A 24,056-nucleotide genomic window follows, 5' to 3' on the forward strand; every position below is an offset into this window, starting at 1 on the left:
AATTACTGTTTGTGCATTTACAATAATCATTGATTTTTGCCATTGAAAAACATAATGTTATTCATATACCAGAAATGTTTGAAGCTACTGACTGAATGAAAAGAGCTGTCATCTCACTCTCTTTGAATCTTCTTTATCATGCTAAGAGTAGCAGGAAAAAGCAAAAAATTTCAGAATTGCACCTTGCAATGTGGAGAAATTACTGTTTGTACATTTACAATATTCATTGATTTTTGCCATTGAAAAACATCCAGAAATGTTTGAAGCTACTGACTGAATGAAAGGATCTGGCATCTCACTCTCTTTGAATCTTCTTTATCATGCTAAGAGGAGCAGTAAAAAGCAAAAAATTTCAGAATTGCACCTTGCAATGTGGAGAAATTACTGTTTGTGCATTTACAATATTCATTGATTTTTGCCGTTGAAAAACGTCCAGAAATGTTTGAAGCTACTGACTGAATGAAAGGAGCTGGCATCTCACTCTCTTTGAATCTTCTTTATCATGCTAAGAGGAGCAGGAAAAAGCAAAAAATTTCAGAATTGCACCTTGCAATGCGGAGAAATTACTGTTTGTGCATTTACAATATTCATTGATTTTTGCCATTGAAAAATGGCCAGAAATGTTTGAAGCTACTGACTGAATGAAAGGAGCTGGCATCTCACTCTCTTTGAATCTTCTTTATCATGCTAAGAGGAGCAGGAAAAAGAAAAAAATTTCAGAATTGCACCTTGCAATGCGGAGAAATTACTGTTTGTGCATTTACAATAATCATTGATTTTTGCCATTGAAAAACATCATGTTATTCATATACCAGAAATGTTTGAAGCTACTGACTGAATGAAAAGAGCTGGCATCTCACTCTCTTTGAATCTTCTTTATCATGCTAAGAGTAGCAGGAAAAAGCAAAAAATTTCAGAATTGCACCTTGCAATGTGGAGAAATTACTGTTTGTGCATTTACAATATTCATTGATTTTTGCCATTGAAAAACATCCAGAAATGTTTGAAGCTACTGACTGAATGAAAGGATCTGGCATCTCACTCTCTTTGAATCTTCTTTATCATGCTAAGAGGAGCAGGAAAAAGCAAAAAATTTCAGAATTGCACCTTGCAATGTGGAGAAGTTACTGTTTGTGCATTTACAATATTCATTGATTTTTGCCATTGAAAAACGTCCAGAAATGTTTGAAGCTACTGACTGAATGAAAGGAGCTGGCATCTCACTCTCTTTGAATCTTCTTTATCATGCTAAGAGGAGCAGGAAAAAGCAAAAAATTTCAGAATTGCACCTTGCAATGCGGAGAAATTACTGTTTGTGCATTTACAATATTCATTGATTTTTGCCATTGAAAAACATCATGTTATTCATATACCAGAAATGTTTGAAGCTACTGACTGAATGAAAAGAGCTGGCATCTCACTCTCTTTGAATCTTCTTTATCATGCTAAGAGGAGCAGGAAAAAGCAAAAAATTTCAGAATTGCACCTTGCAATGTGGAGAAATTACTGTTTGTGCATTTACAATATTCATTGATTTTTGCCATTGAAAAACGTCCAGAAATGTTTGAAGCTACTGACTGAATGAAAGGAGCTGGCATCTCACTCTCTTTGAATCTTCTTTTTCATGCTAAGAGGAGCAGGAAAAAGCAAAAAATTTCAGAATTGCACCTTGCAATGCGGAGAAATAACTGTTTGTGCATTTACAATATTCATTGATTTTTGCCATTGAAAAACATCATGTTATTCATATACCAGAAATGTTTGAAGTTACTGACTGAATGAAAAGAGCTGGCATCTCACTCTCTTTGAATCTTCTTTATCATGCTAAGAGGAGCAGGAAAAAGCAAAAAATTTCAGAATTGCACCTTGCAATGTGGAGAAATTACTGTTTGTGCACTTACAATATTCATTGATTTTTGCCATTGAAAAACATCCAGAAATGTTTGAAGCTACTGACTGAATGAAAGGAGCTGGCATCTCACTCTCTTTGAATCTTCTTTATCATGCTAAGAGGAGCAGGAAAAAGCAAAAATTTCAGAATTGCACCTTGCAATGCGGAGAAATTACTGTTTGTGCATTTACAATATTCATTGATTTTTGCCATTGAAAAACATCATGTTATTCATATACCAGAAATGTTTCTAGCTACTGACTGAATGAAAAGAGCTGGCATCTCACTCTCTTTGAAACTTCTTTATCATGCTAAGAGGAGCAGGAAAAAGCAAAAAATTTCAGAATTGCACCTTGCAATGCGGAGAAATTACTGTTTGTGCATTTACAATATTCATTGATTTTTGCCATTGAAAAACATCATGTTATTCATATACCAGAAATGTTTGAAGCTACTGACTGAATGAAAAAAGCTGGCATCTCACTCTCTTTGAATCTTCTTTATCATGCTAAGAGGAGCAGGAAAAAGCAAAAAATTTCAGAATTGCACCTTGCAATGTGGAGAAATTACTGTTTGTGCATTTACAATATTCATTGATTTTTGCCATTGAAAAACGTCCAGAAATGTTTGAAGCTACTGACTGAATGAAAGGAGCTGGCATCTCACTCTCTTTGAATCTTCTTTATCATGCTAAGAGGAGCAGGAATAAGCAAAAAATTTCAGAATTGCACCTTGCAATGCGGAGAAATTACTGTTTGTGCATTTACAATATTCATTGATTTTTTGCCATTGAGAAACATCATGTTATTCATATACCAGAAATGTTTGAAGCTACTGACTGAATTAAAAGAGCTGGCATCTCACTTTCTTGGAATCTTCTTTATCATGCTAAGTCGAGCAGGAAAAAGCAAAAAAATTCAGAATTGCACCTTGCAATGTGGAGAAATTACTGTTTGTGCATTTACAATATTCATTGATTTTTGCCATTGAAAAACGTCCAGAAATGTTTGAAGCTACTGACTGAATGAAAGGAGCTGGCATCTCACTCTCTTTGAATCTTCTTTATCATGCTAAGAGGAGCAGGAAAAAGCAAAAAATTTCAGAATTGCACCTTGCAATGCGGAGAAATTACTGTTTGTGCATTTACAATATTCATTGATTTTTGCCATTGAAAAATGGCCAGAAATGTTTGAAGCTACTGACTGAATGAAAGGAGCTGGCATCTCACTCTCTTTGAATCTTCTTTATCATGCTAAGAGGAGCAGGAAAAAGAAAAAAATTTCAGAATTGCACCTTGCAATGCGGAGAAATTACTGTTTGTGCATTTACAATAATCATTGATTTTTGCCATTGAAAAACATCATGTTATTCATATACCAGAAATGTTTGAAGCTACTGACTGAATGAAAAGAGCTGGCATCTCACTCTCTTTGAATCTTCTTTATCATGCTAAGAGTAGCAGGAAAAAGCAAAAAATTTCAGAATTGCACCTTGCAATGTGGAGAAATTACTGTTTGTGCATTTACAATATTCATTGATTTTTGCCATTGAAAAACATCCAGAAATGTTTGAAGCTACTGACTGAATGAAAGGATCTGGCATCTCACTCTCTTTGAATCTTCTTTATCATGCTAAGAGGAGCAGGAAAAAGCAAAAAATTTCAGAATTGCACCTTGCAATGTGGAGAAGTTACTGTTTGTGCATTTACAATATTCATTGATTTTTGCCATTGAAAAACATCCAGAAATGTTTGAAGCTACTGACTGAATGAAAGGAGCTGGCATCTCACTCTCTTTGAATCTTCTTTTTCATGCTAAGAGGAGCAGGAAAAAGCAAAAAATTTCAGAATTGCACCTTGCAATGCGGAGAAATTACTGTTTGTGCATTTACAATATTCATTGATTTTTGCCATTGAAAAACATCATGTTATTCATATACCAGAAATGTTTGAAGCTACTGACTGAATGAAAAGAGCTGGCATCTCACTGTCTTTGAATCTTCTTTATCATGCTAAGAGGAGCAGGAAAAAGCAAAAAATTTCAGAATTGCACCTTGCAATGTGGAGAAATTACTGTTTGTGCATTTACAATATTCATTGATTTTTGCCATTGAAAAACGTCCAGAAATGTTTGAAGCTACTGACTGAATGAAAGGAGCTGGCATCTCACTCTCTTTGAATCTTCTTTTTCATGCTAAGAGGAGCAGGAAAAAGCAAAAAATTTCAGAATTGCACCTTGCAATGCGGAGAAATAACTGTTTGTGCATTTACAATATTCATTGATTTTTGCCATTGAAAAACATCATGTTATTCATATACCAGAAATGTTTGAAGCTACTTACTGAATGAAAAGAGCTGGAATCTCACTCTCTTTGAATCTTCTTTATCATGCTAAGAGGAGCAGGAAAAAGCAAAAAATTTCAGAATTGCACCTTGCAATGTGGAGAAATTACTGTTTGTGCACTTACAATATTCATTGATTTTTGCCATTGAAAAACATCCAGAAATGTTTGAAGCTACTGACTGAATGAAAGGAGCTGGCATCTCACTCTCTTTGAATCTTCTTTATCATGCTAAGAGGAGCAGGAAAAAGCAAAAATTTCAGAATTGCACCTTGCAATGCGGAGAAATTACTGTTTGTGCATTTACAATATTCATTGATTTTTGCCATTGAAAAACATCATGTTATTCATATACCAGAAATGTTTCTAGCTACTGACTGAATGAAAAGAGCTGGCATCTCACTCTCTTTGAAACTTCTTTATCATGCTAAGAGGAGCAGGAAAAAGCAAAAAATTTCAGAATTGCACCTTGCAATGCGGAGAAATTACTGTTTGTGCATTTACAATATTCATTGATTTTTGCCATTGAAAAACATCATGTTATTCATATACCAGAAATGTTTGAAGCTACTGACTGAATGAAAAAAGCTGGCATCTCACTCTCTTTGAATCTTCTTTATCATGCTAAGAGGAGCAGGAAAAAGCAAAAAATTTCAGAATTGCACCTTGCAATGTGGAGAAATTACTGTTTGTGCATTTACAATATTCATTGATTTTTGCCATTGAAAAACGTCCAGAAATGTTTGAAGCTACTGACTGAATGAAAGGAGCTGGCATCTCACTCTCTTTGAATCTTCTTTATCATGCTAAGAGGAGCAGGAATAAGCAAAAAATTTCAGAATTGCACCTTGCAATGCGGAGAAATTACTGTTTGTGCATTTACAATATTCATTGATTTTTTGCCATTGAAAAACATCATGTTATTCATATACCAGAAATGTTTGAAGCTACTGACTGTATTAAAAGAGCTGGCATCTCACTTTCTTTGAATCTTCTTTATCATGCTAAGAGGAGCAGGAAAAAGCAAAAAAATTCAGAATTGCACCTTGCAATGTGGAGAAATTACTGTTTGTGCATTTACAATATTCATTGATTTTTGCCATTGAAAAACGTCCAGAAATGTTTGAAGCTACTGACTGAATGAAAGGAGCTGGCATCTCACTCTCTTTGAATCTTCTTTATCATGCTAAGAGGAGCAGGAAAAAGCAAAAAATTTCAGAATTGCACCTTGCAATGCGGAGAAATTACTGTTTGTGCATTTACAATATTCATTGATTTTTGCCATTGAAAAACATCATGTTATTCATATACCAGAAATGTTTGAAGCTACTGACTGAATGAAAAGAGCTGGCATCTCACTCTCTTTGAATCTTTTTTATCATGCTAAGAGGAGCAGGAGAAAGCAAAAAATTTCAGAATTGCACCTTGCAATGTGGAGAAATTACTGTTTGTGCATTTACAATATTCACTGATTTTTGCCATTGAAAAACGTCCAGAAATGTTTGAAGCTACTGACTGAATGAAAGGAGCTGGCATCTCACTCTCTTTGAATTTTCTTTATCATGCTAAGAGGAGCAGCAAAAAGCAAAAAATTTCAGAATTGCACCTTGCAATGCGGAGAAATTACTGTTTGTGCATTTACAATATTCATTGATTTTTGCCATTGAAAAGCATCATGTTATTCATATACCAGAAATGTTTGAAGCTACTGACTGAATGAAAAGAGCTGGCATCCCACTCTCTTTGAATCTTCTTTATCATGCTAAGAGGAGCAGGAAAAAGCAAAAAATTTCAGAATTGCACCTTGCAATGTGGAGAAATTACTGTTTGTGCATTTACAATATTCATTGATTTTTGCCATTGAAAAACATCCAGAAATGTTTGAAGCTACTGACTGAATGAAAGGAGCTGGCATCTCACTCTCTTTGAACCTTCTTTATCATGCTAAGAGGAGCAGGAAAAAGCAAAAATTTCAGAATTGCACCTTGCAATGCGGAGAAATTACTGTTTGTGCATTTACAATATTCATTGATTTTTGCCATTGAAAAACATCATGTTATTCATATACCAGAAATGTTTGAAGCTACTGACTGAATGAAAAGAGCTGGCATCTCACTCTCTTTGAATCTTCTTTATCATGCTAAGAGGAGCAGGAAAAAGCAAAAAATTTCAGAATTGCACCTTGCAATGTGGAGAAATTACTGTTTGTGCATTTACAATATTCATTGATTTTTGCCATTGAAAAACATCCAGAAATGTTTGAAGCTACTGACTGAATGAAAGGAGCTGGCATCTCACTCTCTTTGAATCTTCTTTATCATGCTAAGAGGAGCAGGAAAAAGCAAAAATTTCAGAATTGCACCTTGCAATGCGGAGAAATTACTGTTTGTGCATTTACAATATTCATTGATTTTTGCCATTGAAAAACATCATGTTATTCATATACCAGAAATGTTTGAAGCTACTGACTGAATGAAAAGAGCTGGCATCTCACTCTCTTTGAATCTTCTTTATCATGCTAAGAGTAGCAGGAAAAAGCAAAAAATTTCAGAATTGCACCTTGCAATGTGGAGAAATTACTGTTTGTGCATTTACAATATTCATTGATTTTTGCCATTGAAAAACATCCAGAAATGTTTGAAGCTACTGACTGAATGAAAGGATCTGGCATCTCACTCTCTTTGAATCTTCTTTATCATGCTAAGAGGAGCAGGAAAAAGCAAAAAATTTCAGAATTGCACCTTGCAATGTGGAGAAATTACTGTTTGTGCATTTACAATATTCATTGATTTTTGCCATTGAAAAACGTCCAGAAATGTTTGAAGCTACTGACTGAATGAAAGGAGCTGGCATCTCACTCTCTTTGAATCTTCTTTATCATGCTAAGAGGAGCAGGAAAAAGCAAAAAATTTCAGAATTGCACCTTGCAATGCGGAGAAATTACTGTTTGTGCATTTACAATATTCATTGATTTTTGCCATTGAAAAACATCATGTTATTCATATACCAGAAATGTTTGAAGCTACTGACTGAATGAAAAGAGCTGGCATCTCGCTCTCTTTCAATCTTCTTTATCATGCTAAGAGGAGCAGGAAAAAGCAAAAAATTTCAGAATTGCACCTTGCAATTTGGAGAAATTACTGTTTGTGCATTTACAATATTCATTGATTTTTGCCATTGAAAAACATCCAGAAATGTTTGAAGCTACTGACTGAATGAAAGGAGCTGGCATCTCACTCTCTTTGAATCTTCTTTATCATGCTAAGAGGTGCAGGAAAAAGCAAAAATTTCAGAATTGCACCTTGCAATGCGGAGAAATTACTGTTTGTGCATTTACAATATTCATTGATTTTTGCCATTGAAAAACATCATGTTATTCATATACCAGAAATGTTTGAAGCTACTGACTGAATGAAAAGAGCTGGCATCTCACTCTCTTTGAATCTTCTTTATCATGCTAAGAGGAGCAGGAAAAAGCAAAAAATTTCAGAATTGCACCTTGCAATGTGGAGAAATTACTGTTTGTGCATTTACAATATTCATTGATTTTTGCCATTGAAAAACGTCCAGAAATGTTTGAAGCTACTGACTGAATGAAAGGAGCTGGCATCTCACTCTCTTTGAATCTTCTTTATCATGCTAAGAGGAGCAGGAAAAAGCAAAAAATTTCAGAATTGCACCTTGCAATGCGGAGAAATTACTGTTTGTGCATTTACAATATTCATTGATTTTTGCCATTGAAAAACATCATGTTATTCATATACCAGAAATGTTTGAAGCTACTGACTGAATTAAAAGAGCTGGCATCTCACACTCTTTGAATCTTCTTTATCATGCTAAGAGGAGCAGGAAAAAGCAAAAAATTTCAGAATTGCACCTTGCAATGTGGAGAAATTACTGTTTGTGCATTTACAATATTCACTGATTTTTGCCATTGAAAAACGTCCAGAAATGTTTGAAGCTACTGACTGAATGAAAGGAGCTGGCATCTCACTCTCTTTGAATCTTCTTTATCATGCTAAGAGGAGCAGCAAAAAGCAAAAAATTTCAGAATTGCGCCTTGCAATGCGGAGAAATTATTGTTTGTGCATTGACAATATTCATTGATTTTTGCCATTGAAAAGCATCATGTTATTCATATACCAGAAATGTTTGAAGCTACTGACTGAATGAAAAGAGCTGGCATCCCACTCTCTTTGAATCTTCTTTATCATGCTAAGAGGAGCAGGAAAAAGCAAAAAATTTCAGAATTGCACCTTGCAATGTGGAGAAATTACTGTTTGTGCATTTACAATATTCATTGATTTTTGCCATTGAAAAACGTCCAGAAATGTTTGAAGCTACTGACTGAATGAAAGGAGCTGGCATCTCACTCTCTTTGAATCTTCTTTATCATGCTAAGAGGAGCAGGAAAAAGCAAAAAATTTCAGAATTGCACCTTGCAATGTGGAGAAATTACTGTTTGTGCATTTACAATATTCATTGATTTTTGCCATTGAAAAAAGTCCAGAAATGTTTGAAGCTACTGACTGAATGAAAGGAGCTGGCATCTCACTCTCTTTGAATCTTCTTTATCATGCTAAGAGGAGCAGGAAAAAGCAAAACATTTCAGAATTGCACCTTGCAATGCGGAGAAATTACTGTTTGTGCATTTACAATATTCATTGATTTTTGCCATTGAAAAACATCGTTATTCATATACCAGAAATGTTTGAAGCTACTGACTGAATGAAAAGAGCTGGCATCCCACTCTCTTTGAATCTTCTTTATCATGCTAAGAGGAGCAGGAAAAAGCAAAAAATTTCAGAATTGCACCTTGCAATGTGGAGAAATTACTGTTTGTGCATTTACAATATTCATTGATTTTTGCCATTGAAAAACGTCCAGAAATGTTTGAAGCTACTGACTGAATGAAAGGAGCTGGCATCTCACTCTCTTTGAATCTTCTTTATCATGCTAAGAGGAGCAGGAAAAAGCAAAAAATTTCAGAATTGCACCTTGCAATGTGGAGAAATTACTGTTTGTGCATTTACAATATTCATTGATTTTTGCCATTGAAAAAAGTCCAGAAATGTTTGAAGCTACTGACTGAATGAAAGGAGCTGGCATCTCACTCTCTTTGAATCTTCTTTATCATGCTAAGAGGAGCAGGAAAAAGCAAAACATTTCAGAATTGCACCTTGCAATGCGGAGAAATTACTGTTTGTGCATTTACAATATTCATTGATTTTTGCCATTGAAAAACATCGTTATTCATATACCAGAAATGTTTTAAGCTACTGACTGAATGAAAAGAGCTGGCATCTCACTCTCTTTGAATCTTTTTTATCATGCTAAGAGGAGCAGTAAAAAGCAAAAAATTTCAGAATTGCACCTTGCAATGTGGAGAAATTACTGTTTGTGCATTTACAATATTCATTGATTTTTGCCATTGAAAAACATCCAGAAATGTTTGAAGCTACTGACTGAATGAAAGGAGCTGGCATCTCACTCTCTTTGAATCTTCTTTATCATGCTAAGAGGAGCAGGAAAAAGCAAAAAATTTCAGAATTGCACCTTGCAATGCGGAGAAATTACTGTTTGTGCATTTACAATATTCATTGATTTTTGCCATTGAAAAACGTCCAGAAATGTTTGAAGCTACTGACTGAATGAAAGGAGCTGGCATCTCACTCTATTTGAATCTTCTTTATCATGCTAAGAGGAGCAGCAAAAAGCAAACAATTTCAGAATTGCACCTTGCAATGTGGAGAAATTACTGTTTGTGCATTTTCAATTTTCATTGATTTTTGCCATTGAAAAACGTCCAGAAATGTTTAAAGCTACTGACTGAATGAAAGGAGCTGGCATCTCACTCTCTTTGAATCTTCTTTATCATGCTAAGAGGAGCAGGAAAAAGCAAAAAATTTCAGAATTGCACCTTGCAATGCGGAGAAATTACTGTTTGTGCATTTACAATATTCATTGATTTTTGCCTTTGAAAAACATTGTTATTCATATACCAGAAATGTTTGAAGCTACTGACTGAATGAAAAGAGCTGGCATCTCACTCTCTTTGAATCTTCTTTATCATGCTAAGAGGAGCAGGAAAAAGCAAAAAATTTCAGAATTGCACCTTGCAATGTGGAGAAATTACTGTTTGTGCATTTACAATATTCATTGATTTTTGCCATTGAAAAACGTCCAGAAATGTTTGAAGCTACTGACTGAATGAAATGAGCTGGCATCTCACTCTCTTTGAATCTTCATTATCATGCTAAGAGGAGCAAGAAAAAGCAAAAAATTTCAGAATTGCACCTTGCAATGCGGAGAAATTACTGTTTGTGCATTTACAATATTCATTGATTTTTGACATTGAAAAACATCATGTTATTCATATACCAGAAATGTTTGAAGCTACTGACTGAATGAAAAGAGCTGGCATCTCACTCTCTTTGAATCTTCTTTATCATGGTAAGAGGAGCAGGAAAAAGCAAAAAATTTCAGAATTGCACCTTGCAATGTGGAGAAATTACTGTTTGTGCATTTACAATATTCATTGATTTTTGCCATTGAAAAACGTCCAGAAATGTTTGAAGCTACTGACTGAATGATAGGAGCTGGCATCTCACTCTCTTTGAATCTTCTTTATCATGCTAAGAGGAGCAGGAAAAAGCAAAAAAATTTCAGAATTGCACCTTGCAATGTGGAGAAATTACTGTTTGTGCATTTTCAATTTTCATTGATTTTTGCCATTGAAAAATGTCCAGAAATGTTTGAAGCTACTGACTGAATGAAAAGAGCTGGCATCTCACTCTCTTTGAATCTTCTTTATCATGCTAAGAGGAGCAGGAAAAAGCAAAAAATTTCAGAATTGCACCTTGCAATGCGGAGAAATTACTGTTTGTGCATTTACAATATTCATTGATTTTTGCCATTGAAAAACATTGTTATTCATATACCAGAAATGTTTGAAGCTACTGACTGAATGAAAAGAGCTGGCATCTCACTCTCTTTGAATCTTCTTTATCATGCTAAGAGGAGCAGGAAAAAGCAAAAAATTTCAGAATTGCACCTTGCAATGTGGAGAAATTACTGTTTGTGCATTTACAATATTCACTGATTTTTGCCATTGAAAAACGTCCAGAAATGTTTGAAGCTACTGACTGAATGAAATGAGCTGGCATCTCACTCTCTTTGAATCTTCATTATCATGCTAAGAGGAGCAAGAAAAAGCAAAAAATTTCAGAATTGCACCTTGCAATGCGGAGAAATTACTGTTTGTGCATTTACAATATTCATTGATTTTTGACATTGAAAAACATCATGTTATTCATATACCAGAAATGTTTGAAGCTACTGACTGAATGAAAAGAGCTGGCATCTCACTCTCTTTGAATCTTCTTTATCATGGTAAGAGGAGCAGGAAAAAGCAAAAAATTTCAGAATTGCACCTTGCAATGTGGAGAAATTACTGTTTGTGCATTTACAATATTCATTGATTTTTGCCATTGAAAAACGTCCAGAAATGTTTGAAGCTACTGACTGAATGAAAGGAGCTGGCATCTCACTCTCTTTGAATCTTCTTTATCATGCTAAGAGGAGCAGGAAAAAGCAAAAAAATTTCAGAATTGCACCTTGCAATGTGGAGAAATTACTGTTTGTGCATTTTCAATTTTCATTGATTTTTGCCATTGAAAAACGTCCAGAAATGTTTGAAGCTACTGACTGAATGAAAGGAGCTGGCATCTCACTCTCTTTGAATCTTCTTTATCATGCTAAGAGGAGCAGGAAAAAGCAAAAAATTTCAGAATTGCACCTTGCAATGCGGAGAAATTACTGTTTGTGCATTTACAATATTCATTGATTTTTGCCATTGAAAAACATTGTTATTCATATACCAGAAATGTTTGAAGCTACTGACTGAATGAAAAGAGCTGGCATCTCACTCTCTTTGAATCTTCTTTATCATGCTAAGAGGAGCAGGAAAAAGCAAAAAATTTCAGAATTGCACCTTGCAATGTGGAGAAATTACTGTTTGTGCATTTACAATATTCACTGATTTTTGCCATTGAAAAACGTCCAGAAATGTTTGAAGCTACTGACTGAATGAAAGGAGCTGGCATCTCACTCTCTTTGAATCTTCTTTATCATGCTAAGAGGAGCAGCAAAAAGCAAAAAATTTCAGAATTGCACCTTGCAATGCGGAGAAATTACTGTTTGTGCATTTACAATATTCATTGATTTTTGCCATTGAAAAGCATCATGTTATTCATATACCAGAAATGTTTGAAGCTACTGACTGAATGAAAAGAGCTGGCATCCCACTCTCTTTGAATCTTCTTTATCATGCTAAGAGGAGCAGGAAAAAGCAAAAAATTTCAGAATTGCCCCTTGCAATGTGGAGAAATTACTGTTTGTGCATTTACAATATTCATTGATTTTTGCCATTGAAAAACGTCCAGAAATGTTTGAAGCTACTGACTGAATGAAAGGAGCTGGCATCTCACTCTCTTTGAATCTTCTTTATGATGCTAAGAGGAGCAGGAAAAAGCAAAAAATTTCAGAATTGCACCTTGCAATGCGGAGAAATTACTGTTTGTGCATTTACAATATTCTTTGATTTTTGCCATTGAAAAACATCATGTTATTCATATACCAGAAATGTTTGAAGCTACTGACTGAATGAAAAGAGCTGGCATCTCACTCTCTTTGAATCTTCTTTACCATGCTAAGAGGAGCAGGAAAAAGCAAAAAATTTCAGAATTGCACCTTGCAATGTGGTGAAATTACTGTTTGTGCATTTACAATATTCATTGATTTTTGCCATTGAAAAACGTCCAGAAATGTTTGAAGCTACTGACTGAATGAAAGGAGCTGGCATCTCACTCTCTTTGAATCTTCTTTATCATGCTAAGAGGAGCAGGAAAAAGCAAAAAATTTCAGAATTGCACCTTGCAATGTGGAGAAATTACTGTTTGTGCATTTACAATATTCATTGATTTTTGCCATTGAAAAAAGTCCAGAAATGTTTGAAGCTACTGACTGAATGAAAGGAGCTGGCATCTCACTCTCTTTGAATCTTCTTTATCATGCTAAGAGGAGCAGGAAAAAGCAAAACATTTCAGAATTGCACCTTGCAATGCGGAGAAATTACTGTTTGTGCATTTACAATATTCATTGATTTTTGCCATTGAAAAACATCGTTATTCATATACCAGAAATGTTTTAAGCTACTGACTGAATGAAAAGAGCTGGCATCTCACTCTCTTTGAATCTTTTTTATCATGCTAAGAGGAGCAGTAAAAAGCAAAAAATTTCAGAATTGCACCTTGCAATGTGGAGAAATTACTGTTTGTGCATTTACAATATTCATTGATTTTTGCCATTGAAAAACATCCAGAAATGTTTGAAGCTACTGACTGAATGAAAGGAGCTGGCATCTCACTCTCTTTGAATCTTCTTTATCATGCTAAGAGGAGCAGGAAAAAGCAAAAAATTTCAGAATTGCACCTTGCAATGCGGAGAAATTACTGTTTGTGCATTTACAATATTCATTGATTTTTGCCATTGAAAAACGTCCAGAAATGTTTGAAGCTACTGACTGAATGAAAGTAGCTGGCATCTCACTCTCTTTGAATCTTCATTATCATGCTAAGAGGAGCAAGAAAAAGCAAAAAATTTCAGAATTGCACCTGCAATGCGGAGAAATTACTGTTTGTGCATTTACAATATTCATTGATTTTTGACATTGAAAAACATCATGTTATTCATATACCAGAAATGTTTGAAGCTACTGACTGAATGAAAAGAGCTGGCATCTCACTCTCTTTGAATCTTCTTTATCATGGTAAGAGGAGCAGGAAAAAGCAAAAAATTTCAGAATTGCACCTTGCAATGTGGAGAAATTACTGTTTGTGCATTTACAATATTCATTGATTTTTGCCATTGAAAAACGTCCAGAAATGTTTGAAGCTACTGACTGAATGAAAGGAGCTGGCATCTCACTCTCTTTGAATCTTCTTTATCATGCTAAGAGGAGCAGGAAAAAGCAAAAAAATTTCAGAATTGCACCTTGCAATGTGGAGAAATTACTGTTTGTGCATTTTCAATTTTCATTGATTTTTGCCATTGAAAAACGTCCAGAAATGTTTGAAGCTACTGACTGAATGAAAGGAGCTGGCATCTCACTCTCTTTGAATCTTCTTTATCATGCTAAGAGGAGCAGGAAAAAGCAAAAAATTTCAGAATTGCACCTTGCAATGCGGAGAAATTACTGTTTGTGCATTTACAATATTCATTGATTTTTGCCATTGAAAAACATTGTTATTCATATACCAGAAATGTTTGAAGCTACTGACTGAATGAAAAGAGCTGGCATCTCACTCTCTTTGAATCTTCTTTATCATGCTAAGAGGAGCAGGAAAAAGCAAAAAATTTCAGAATTGCACCTTGCAATGTGGAGAAATTGCTGTTTGTGCATTTACAATATTCATTGATTTTTGCCATTGAAAAACGTCCAGAAATGTTTGAAGCTACTGACTGAATGAAAGGAGCTGGCATCTCACTCTCTTTGAATCTTCTTTATCATGCTAAGAGGAGCAGGAAAAAGCAAAAAATTTCAGAATTGCACCTTGCAATGCGGAGAAATTACTGTTTGTGCATTTACAATATTCATTGATTATTGCCATTGAAAAACATCATGTTATTCATATACCAGAAATGTTTGAAGCTACTGACTGAATGAAAAGAGCTGTCATCTCACTCTTTTTGAATCTTCTTTACCATGCTAAGAGGAGCAGGAAAAAGCAAAAAATTTCAGAATTGCACCTTGCAATGTGGAGAAATTACTGTTTGTGCATTTACAATATTCATTGATTTTTGCCATTGAAAAACGTCCAGAAATGTTTGAAGCTACTGACTGAATGAAAGGAGCTGGCATCTCACTCTCTTTGAATCTTCTTTATCATGCTAAGAGGAGCAGGAAAAAGCAAAAAATTTCAGAATTGCACCTTGCAATGCGGAGAAATTACTGTTTGTGCATTTACAATATTCATTGATTTTTGAAATTGAAAAACATCATGTTATTCATATACCAGAAATGTTTGAAGCTACTGACTGAATGAAAAGTGCTGGCATCTCACTCTCTTTGAATCTTCTTTATCATGCTAAGAGGAGCAGGAAAAAGCAAAAAATTTCAGAATTGCACCTTGCAATGTGGAGAAATTACTGTTTGTGCATTTACTATATTCATTGATTTTTGCCATTGAAAAACGTCCAGAAATGTTTGAAGCTACTGACTGAATGAAAGGAGCTGGCATCTCACTCTCTTTGAATCTTCTTTATCATGCTAAGAGGAGCAGCAAAAAGCAAAAAATTTCAGAATTGCACCTTGCAATGCGGAGAAATTACTTTTTGTGCATTTACAATATTCATTGATTTTTGCCATTGAAAAACATCGTTATTCATATACCAGAAATGTTTGAAGCTACTGACTGAATGAAAAGAGCTGGCATCTCACTCTCTTTGAATCTTCTTTATCATGCTAAGAGGAGCAGTAAAAAGCAAAAAATTTCAGAATTGCACCTGAATGAAAAGAGATGGCATCTCACTCTCTTTGAATCTTACTTATCATGCTAAGAGGAGCAGGAAAAAGCAAAAAATTTCAGAATTGCACCTTGCAATGTGGAGAAATTCCTGTTTGTGCATTTACAATATTCATTGATTTTTGCCTTTGAAAAACGTCCAGAAATATTTGAAGCTACTGACTGAATGAAAGGAGCTGGCATCTCACTCTCTTTGAATCTTCTTTATCATGCTAAGAGGAGCAGGAAAAAGCAAAAAATTTCAGAATTGCACCTTGCAATGCGGAGAAATTACTGTTTGTGCATTTACAATATTCATTGATTTTTGCCATTGAAAAACATCATGTTATTCATATACCAGAAATGTTTGAAGCTACTGACTGAAGGAAAAGAGCTGGCATCTCACTCTCTTTGAATCTTCCTTATCATGCTAAGAGGAGCAGGAAAAAGCAAAAAATTTCAGAATTGCACCTTGCAATGTGGAGAAATTACTGTTTGTGCATTTACAATATACATTGATTTTTGCCATTGAAAAATGTCCAGAAATGTTTCAAGCTACTGACTGAATGAAAGGAGCTGGCATCACACTCTCTTTGAATCTTCTTTATCATGCTAAGAGGAGCAGGAAAAAGCAAAAAATTTCAGAATTGCACCTTGCAATGCGGAGAAATTACTGTTTGTGCATTTACAATATTCATTGATTTTTGCCATTGAAAAACGTCCAGAAATGTTTGAAGCTACTGACTGAATGAAAGGAGCTGGCATCTCACTCTCTTTGAATCTTCTTTATCATGCTAAGAGGAGCAGGAAAAAGCAAAAAATTTCAGAATTTCACCTTGCAATGCGGAGAAATTATTGTTTGTGCATTTACAATATTCATTGATTTTTGCCATTGAAAAGAATCATGTTATCCATATACCAGAAATGTTTGAAGCTACTGACTGAATGAAAAGAGCTGGCATCTCACTCTCTTTGAATCTTCTTTATCATGCTAAGAGGAGCATTAAAAAGCAAAAAATTTCAGAATTGCACCTTGCAATGTGGAGAAATTACTGTTTGTGCATTTACAATATTCATTGATTTTTGCCATTGAAAAACGTCCAGAAATGTTTGAAGCTACTGACTGAATGAAAGGAGCTGGCATCTCACTCTCTTTGAATCTTCTTTATCATGCTAAGAGGAGCAGCAAAAAGCAAAAAATTTCAGAATTGCACCTTGCAATGCGGAGAATTTACTTTTTGTGCATTTACAATATTCATTGATTTTTGCCATTGAAAAACATCATGTTATTCATATACCAGAAATGTTTGAAGCTACTGACTGAATGAAAAGAGATGGCATCTCACTCTCTTTGAATCTTACTTATCATGCTAAGAGGAGCAGGAAAAAGCAAAAAATTTCAGAATTGCACCTTGCAATGTGGAGAAATTCCTGTTTGTGCATTTACAATATTCATTGATTTTTGCCTTTGAAAAACGTCCAGAAATATTTGAAGCTACTGACTGAATGAAAGGAGCTGGCATCTCACTCTCTTTGAATCTTCTTTATCATGCTAAGAGGAGCAGGAAAAAGCAAAAAATTTCAGAATTGCACCTTGCAATGCGGAGAAATTACTGTTTGTGCATTTACAATATTCATTGATTTTTGCCATTGAAAAACATCATGTTATTCATATACCAGAAATGTTTGAAGCTACTGACTGAATGAAAAGAGCTGGCATCTCACTCTCTTTGAATCTTCCTTATCATGCTAAGAGGAGCAGGAAAAAGCAAAAAAATTCAGAATTGCACCTTGCAATGTGGAGAAATTACTGTTTGTGCATTTACAATATACATTGATTTTTGCCATTGAAAAATGTCCAGAAATGTTTCAAGCTACTGACTGAATGAAAGGAGCTGGCATCACACTCTCTTTGAATCTTCTTTATCATGCTAAGAGGAGCAGGAAAAAGCAAAAAATTTCAGAATTGCACCTTGCAATGCGGAGAAATTACTGTTTGTGCATTTACAGTATTCATTGATTTTTGCCATTGAAAAACATCATGTTATTCATATACCAGAAATGTTTGAAGCTACTGACTGAATGAAAAGAGCTGGCATCTCACTCTGTTTGAATCTTCTTTATCATACTAAGAGGAGCAGGAAAAAGCAAAAAATTTCAGAATTGCACCTTGCAATGTGGAGAAATTACTGTTTGTGCATTTACAGTATTCATTGATTTTTGCCATTGAAAAACGTCCAGAAATGTTTGAAGCTACTGACTGAATGAAAGGAGCTGGCATCTCACTCTCTTTGAATCTTATTTATCATGCTAAGAGGAGCAGGAAAAAGCAAATCATTTCAGAAGTGCACCTTGCAATGCGGAGAAATTACTGTTTGTGCATTTACAATATTCATTGATTTTTGCCATTGAAAAACATCGTTATTCATATACCAGAAATGTTTGAAGCTACTGACTGAATGAAAAGAGCTGGCATCTCACTCTCTTTGAATCTTCTTTATCATGCTAAGAGGAGCAGTAAAAAGCAAAAAATTTCAGAATTGCACCTTGCAATGTGGAGAAATTACTGTTTGTGCATTTACAATATTCATTGATTTTTGCCATCGAAAAACGTCCAGAAATGTTTGAAGCTACTGACTGAATGAAAGGAGCTGGCATCTCACTCTCTTTGTATCTTCTTTATCATGCTAAGAGGAGCAATAAAAAAGCAAAAAATTTCAGAATTGCACCTTGCAATGCGGAGAAATTACTGTTTGTGCATTTACAATATTCATTGATTTTTGCCATTGAAAAGCATCATGTTATTCATATACCAGAAATGTTTGAAGCTACTGACTGAATGAAAAGAGCTGGCATCTCACTCTCTTTGAATCTTCTTTATCATGCTAAGAGGAGCATTAAAAAGCAAAAAATTTCAGAATTGCACCTTGCAATGTGGAGAAATTACTGTTTGTGCATTTACAATATTCATTGATTTTTGCCATTGAAAAACGTCCAGAAATGTTTGAAGCTACTGACTGAATGAAAGGAGCTGGCATCTCACTCTCTTTGAATCTTCTTTATCATGCTAAGAGGAGCAGCAAAAAGCAAAAAATTTCAGAATTGCACCTTGCAATGCGGAGAAATTACTTTTTGTGCATTTACAATATTCATTGACTTTTGCCATTGAAAAACATCGTTATTCATATACCAGAAATGTTTGAAGCTACTGACTGAATGAAAAGAGATGGCATCTCACTCTCTTTGAATCTTCCTTATCATGCTAAGAGGAGCAGGAAAAAGCAAAAAATTTCAGAATTGCACCTTGCAATGTGGAGAAATTACTGTTTGTGCATTTACAATATTCATTGATTTTTGCCATTGAAAAACATCCAGAAATGTTTGAAGCTACTGACTGAATGAAAGGATCTGGCATCTCACTCTCTTTGAATCTTCTTTATCATGCTAAGAGGAGCAGGAAAAATCAAAAAATTTCAGAATTGCACCTTGCAATGTGGAGAAATTACTGTTTGTGCATTTACAATATTCATTGATTTTTGCCATTGAAAAACGTCCAGAAATGTTTGAAGCTACTGACTGAATGAAAGGAGCTGGCATCTCACTCTCTTTGAATCTTCTTTATCATGCTAAGAGGAGCAGGAAAAAGCAAAAAATTTCAGAATTGCACCTTGCAATGCGGAGAAATTACTGTTTGTGCATTTACAATATTCATTGATTTTTGCCATTGAAAAACATCATGTTATTCATATACCAGAAATGTTTGAAGCTACTGACTGAATGAAAAGAGCTGGCATCTCGCTCTCTTTCAATCTTCTTTATCATGCTAAGAGGAGCAGGAAAAAGCAAAAAATTTCAGAATTGCACCTTGCAATTTGGAGAAATTACTGTTTGTGCATTTACAATATTCATTGATTTTTGCCATTGAAAAACATCCAGAAATGTTTGAAGCTACTGACTGAATGAAAGGAGCTGGCATCTCACTCTCTTTGAATCTTCTTTATCATGCTAAGAGGAGCAGGAAAAAGCAAAAATTTCAGAATTGCACCTTGCAATGCGGAGAAATTACTGTTTGTGCATTTACAATATTCATTGATTTTTGCCATTGAAAAACATCATGTTATTCATATACCAGAAATGTTTGAAGCTACTGACTGAATGAAAAGAGCTGGCATCTCACTCTCTTTGAATCTTCTTTATCATGCTAAGAGGAGCAGGAAAAAGCAAAAAATTTCAGAATTGCACCTTGCAATGTGAAGAAATTACTGTTTGTGCATTTACAATATTCATTGATTTTTGCCATTGAAAAACGTCCAGAAATGTTTGAAGCTACTGACTGAATGAAAGGAGCTGGCATCTCACTCTCTTTGAATCTTCTTTATCATGCTAAGAGGAGCAGGAAAAAGCAAAAAATTTCAGAATTGCACCTTGCAATGCGGAGAAATTACTGTTTGTGCATTTACAATATTCATTGATTTTTGCCATTGAAAAACATCATGTTATTCATATACCAGAAATGTTTGAAGCTACTGACTGAATTAAAAGAGCTGGCATCTCACACTCTTTGAATCTTCTTTATCATGCTAAGAGGAGCAGGAAAAAGCAAAAAATTTCAGAATTGCACCTTGCAATGTGGAGAAATTACTGTTTGTGCATTTACAATATTCACTGATTTTTGCCATTGAAAAACGTCCAGAAATGTTTGAAGCTACTGACTGAATGAAAGGAGCTGGCATCTCACTCTCTTTGAATCTTCTTTATCATGCTAAGAGGAGCAGCAAAAAGCAAAAAATTTCAGAATTGCGCCTTGCAATGCGGAGAAATTATTGTTTGTGCATTGACAATATTCATTGATTTTTGCCATTGAAAAGCATCATGTTATTCATATACCAGAAATGTTTGAAGCTACTGACTGAATGAAAAGAGCTGGCATCCCACTCTCTTTGAATCTTCTTTATCATGCTAAGAGGAGCAGGAAAAAGCAAAAAATTTCAGAATTGCACCTTGCAATGTGGAGAAATTACTGTTTGTGCATTTACAATATTCATTGATTTTTGCCATTGAAAAACGTCCAGAAATGTTTGAAGCTACTGACTGAATGAAAGGAGCTGGCATCTCACTCTCTTTGAATCTTCTTTATCATGCTAAGAGGAGCAGGAAAAAGCAAAAAATTTCAGAATTGCACCTTGCAATGTGGAGAAATTACTGTTTGTGCATTTACAATATTCATTGATTTTTGCCATTGAAAAAAGTCCAGAAATGTTTGAAGCTACTGACTGAATGAAAGGAGCTGGCATCTCACTCTCTTTGAATCTTCTTTATCATGCTAAGAGGAGCAGGAAAAAGCAAAACATTTCAGAATTGCACCTTGCAATGCGGAGAAATTACTGTTTGTGCATTTACAATATTCATTGATTTTTGCCATTGAAAAACATCGTTATTCATATACCAGAAATGTTTTAAGCTACTGACTGAATGAAAAGAGCTGGCATCTCACTCTCTTTGAATCTTTTTTATCATGCTAAGAGGAGCAGTAAAAAGCAAAAAATTTCAGAATTGCACCTTGCAATGTGGAGAAATTACTGTTTGTGCATTTACAATATTCATTGATTTTTGCCATTGAAAAACATCCAGAAATGTTTGAAGCTACTGACTGAATGAAAGGAGCTGGCATCTCACTCTCTTTGAATCTTCTTTATCATGCTAAGAGGAGCAGGAAAAAGCAAAAAATTTCAGAATTGCACCTTGCAATGCGGAGAAATTACTGTTTGTGCATTTACAATATTCATTGATTTTTGCCATTGAAAAACGTCCAGAAATGTTTGAAGCTACTGACTGAATGAAAGGAGCTGGCATCTCACTCTCTTTGAATCTTCTTTATCATGCTAAGAGGAGCAGCAAAAAGCAAACAATTTCAGAATTGCACCTTGCAATGTGGAGAAATTACTGTTTGTGCATTTTCAATTTTCATTGATTTTTGCCATTGAAAAACGTCCAGAAATGTTTAAAGCTACTGACTGAATGAAAGGAGCTGGCATCTCACTCTCTTTGAATCTTCTTTATCATGCTAAGAGGAGCAGGAAAAAGCAAAAAATTTCAGAATTGCACCTTGCAATGCGGAGAAATTACTGTTTGTGCATTTACAATATTCATTGATTTTTGCCTTTGAAAAACATTGTTATTCATATACCAGAAATGTTTGAAGCTACTGACTGAATGAAAAGAGCTGGCATCTCACTCTCTTTGAATCTTCTTTATCATGCTAAGAGGAGCAGGAAAAAGCAAAAAATTTCAGAATTGCACCTTGCAATGTGGAGAAATTACTGTTTGTGCATTTACAATATTCATTGATTTTTGCCATTGAAAAACGTCCAGAAATGTTTGAAGCTACTTACTGAATGAAATGAGCTGGCATCTCACTCTCTTTGAATCTTCATTATCATGCTAAGAGGAGCAAGAAAAAGCAAAAAATTTCAGAATTGCACCTTGCAATGCGGAGAAATTACTGTTTGTGCATTTACAATATTCATTGATTTTTGACATTGAAAAACATCATGTTATTCATATACCAGAAATGTTTGAAGCTACTGACTGAATGAAAAGAGCTGGCATCTCACTCTCTTTGAATCTTCTTTATCATGGTAAGAGGAGCAGGAAAAAGCAAAAAATTTCAGAATTGCACCTTGCAATGTGGAGAAATTACTGTTTGTGCATTTACAATATTCATTGATTTTTGCCATTGAAAAACGTCCAGAAATGTTTGAAGCTACTGACTGAATGATAGGAGCTGGCATCTCACTCTCTTTGAATCTTCTTTATCATGCTAAGAGGAGCAGGAAAAAGCAAAAAAATTTCAGAATTGCACCTTGCAATGTGGAGAAATTACTGTTTGTGCATTTTCAATTTTCATTGATTTTTGCCATTGAAAAACGTCCAGAAATGTTTGAAGCTACTGACTGAATGAAAAGAGCTGGCATCTCACTCTCTTTGAATCTTCTTTATCATGCTAAGAGGAGCAGGAAAAAGCAAAAAATTTCAGAATTGCACCTTGCAATGCGGAGAAATTACTGTTTGTGCATTTACAATATTCATTGATTTTTGCCATTGAAAAACATTGTTATTCATATACCAGAAATGTTTGAAGCTACTGACTGAATGAAAAGAGCTGGCATCTCACTCTCTTTGAATCTTCTTTATCATGCTAAGAGGAGCAGGAAAAAGCAAAAAATTTCAGAATTGCACCTTGCAATGTGGAGAAATTACTGTTTGTGCATTTACAATATTCACTGATTTTTGCCATTGAAAAACGTCCAGAAATGTTTGAAGCTACTGACTGAATGAAATGAGCTGGCATCTCACTCTCTTTGAATCTTCATTATCATGCTAAGAGGAGCAAGAAAAAGCAAAAAATTTCAGAATTGCACCTTGCAATGCGGAGAAATTACTGTTTGTGCATTTACAATATTCATTGATTTTTGACATTGAAAAACATCATGTTATTCATATACCAGAAATGTTTGAAGCTACTGACTGAATGAAAAGAGCTGGCATCTCACTCTCTTTGAATCTTCTTTATCATGGTAAGAGGAGCAGGAAAAAGCAAAAAATTTCAGAATTGCACCTTGCAATGTGGAGAAATTACTGTTTGTGCATTTACAATATTCATTGATTTTTGCCATTGAAAAACGTCCAGAAATGTTTGAAGCTACTGACTGAATGAAAGGAGCTGGCATCTCACTCTCTTTGAATCTTCTTTATCATGCTAAGAGGAGCAGGAAAAAGCAAAAAAATTTCAGAATTGCACCTTGCAATGTGGAGAAATTACTGTTTGTGCATTTTCAATTTTCATTGATTTTTGCCATTGAAAAACGTCCAGAAATGTTTGAAGCTACTGACTGAATGAAAGGAGCTGGCATCTCACTCTCTTTGAATCTTCTTTATCATGCTAAGAGGAGCAGGAAAAAGCAAAAAATTTCAGAATTGCACCTTGCAATGCGGAGAAATTACTGTTTGTGCATTTACAATATTCATTGATTTTTGCCATTGAAAAACATTGTTATTCATATACCAGAAATGTTTGAAGCTACTGACTGAATGAAAAGAGCTGGCATCTCACTCTCTTTGAATCTTCTTTATCATGCTAAGAGGAGCAGGAAAAAGCAAAAAATTTCAGAATTGCACCTTGCAATGTGGAGAAATTACTGTTTGTGCATTTACAATATTCACTGATTTTTGCCATTGAAAAACGTCCAGAAATGTTTGAA

Source organism: Phyllobates terribilis, unplaced genomic scaffold (assembly GCF_046119375.1).
Source record: "Phyllobates terribilis strain yellow unplaced genomic scaffold, ASM4611937v1 Scaffold_107__1_contigs__length_5663174, whole genome shotgun sequence".
Classification (NCBI taxonomy): domain Eukaryota; kingdom Metazoa; phylum Chordata; class Amphibia; order Anura; family Dendrobatidae; genus Phyllobates; species Phyllobates terribilis.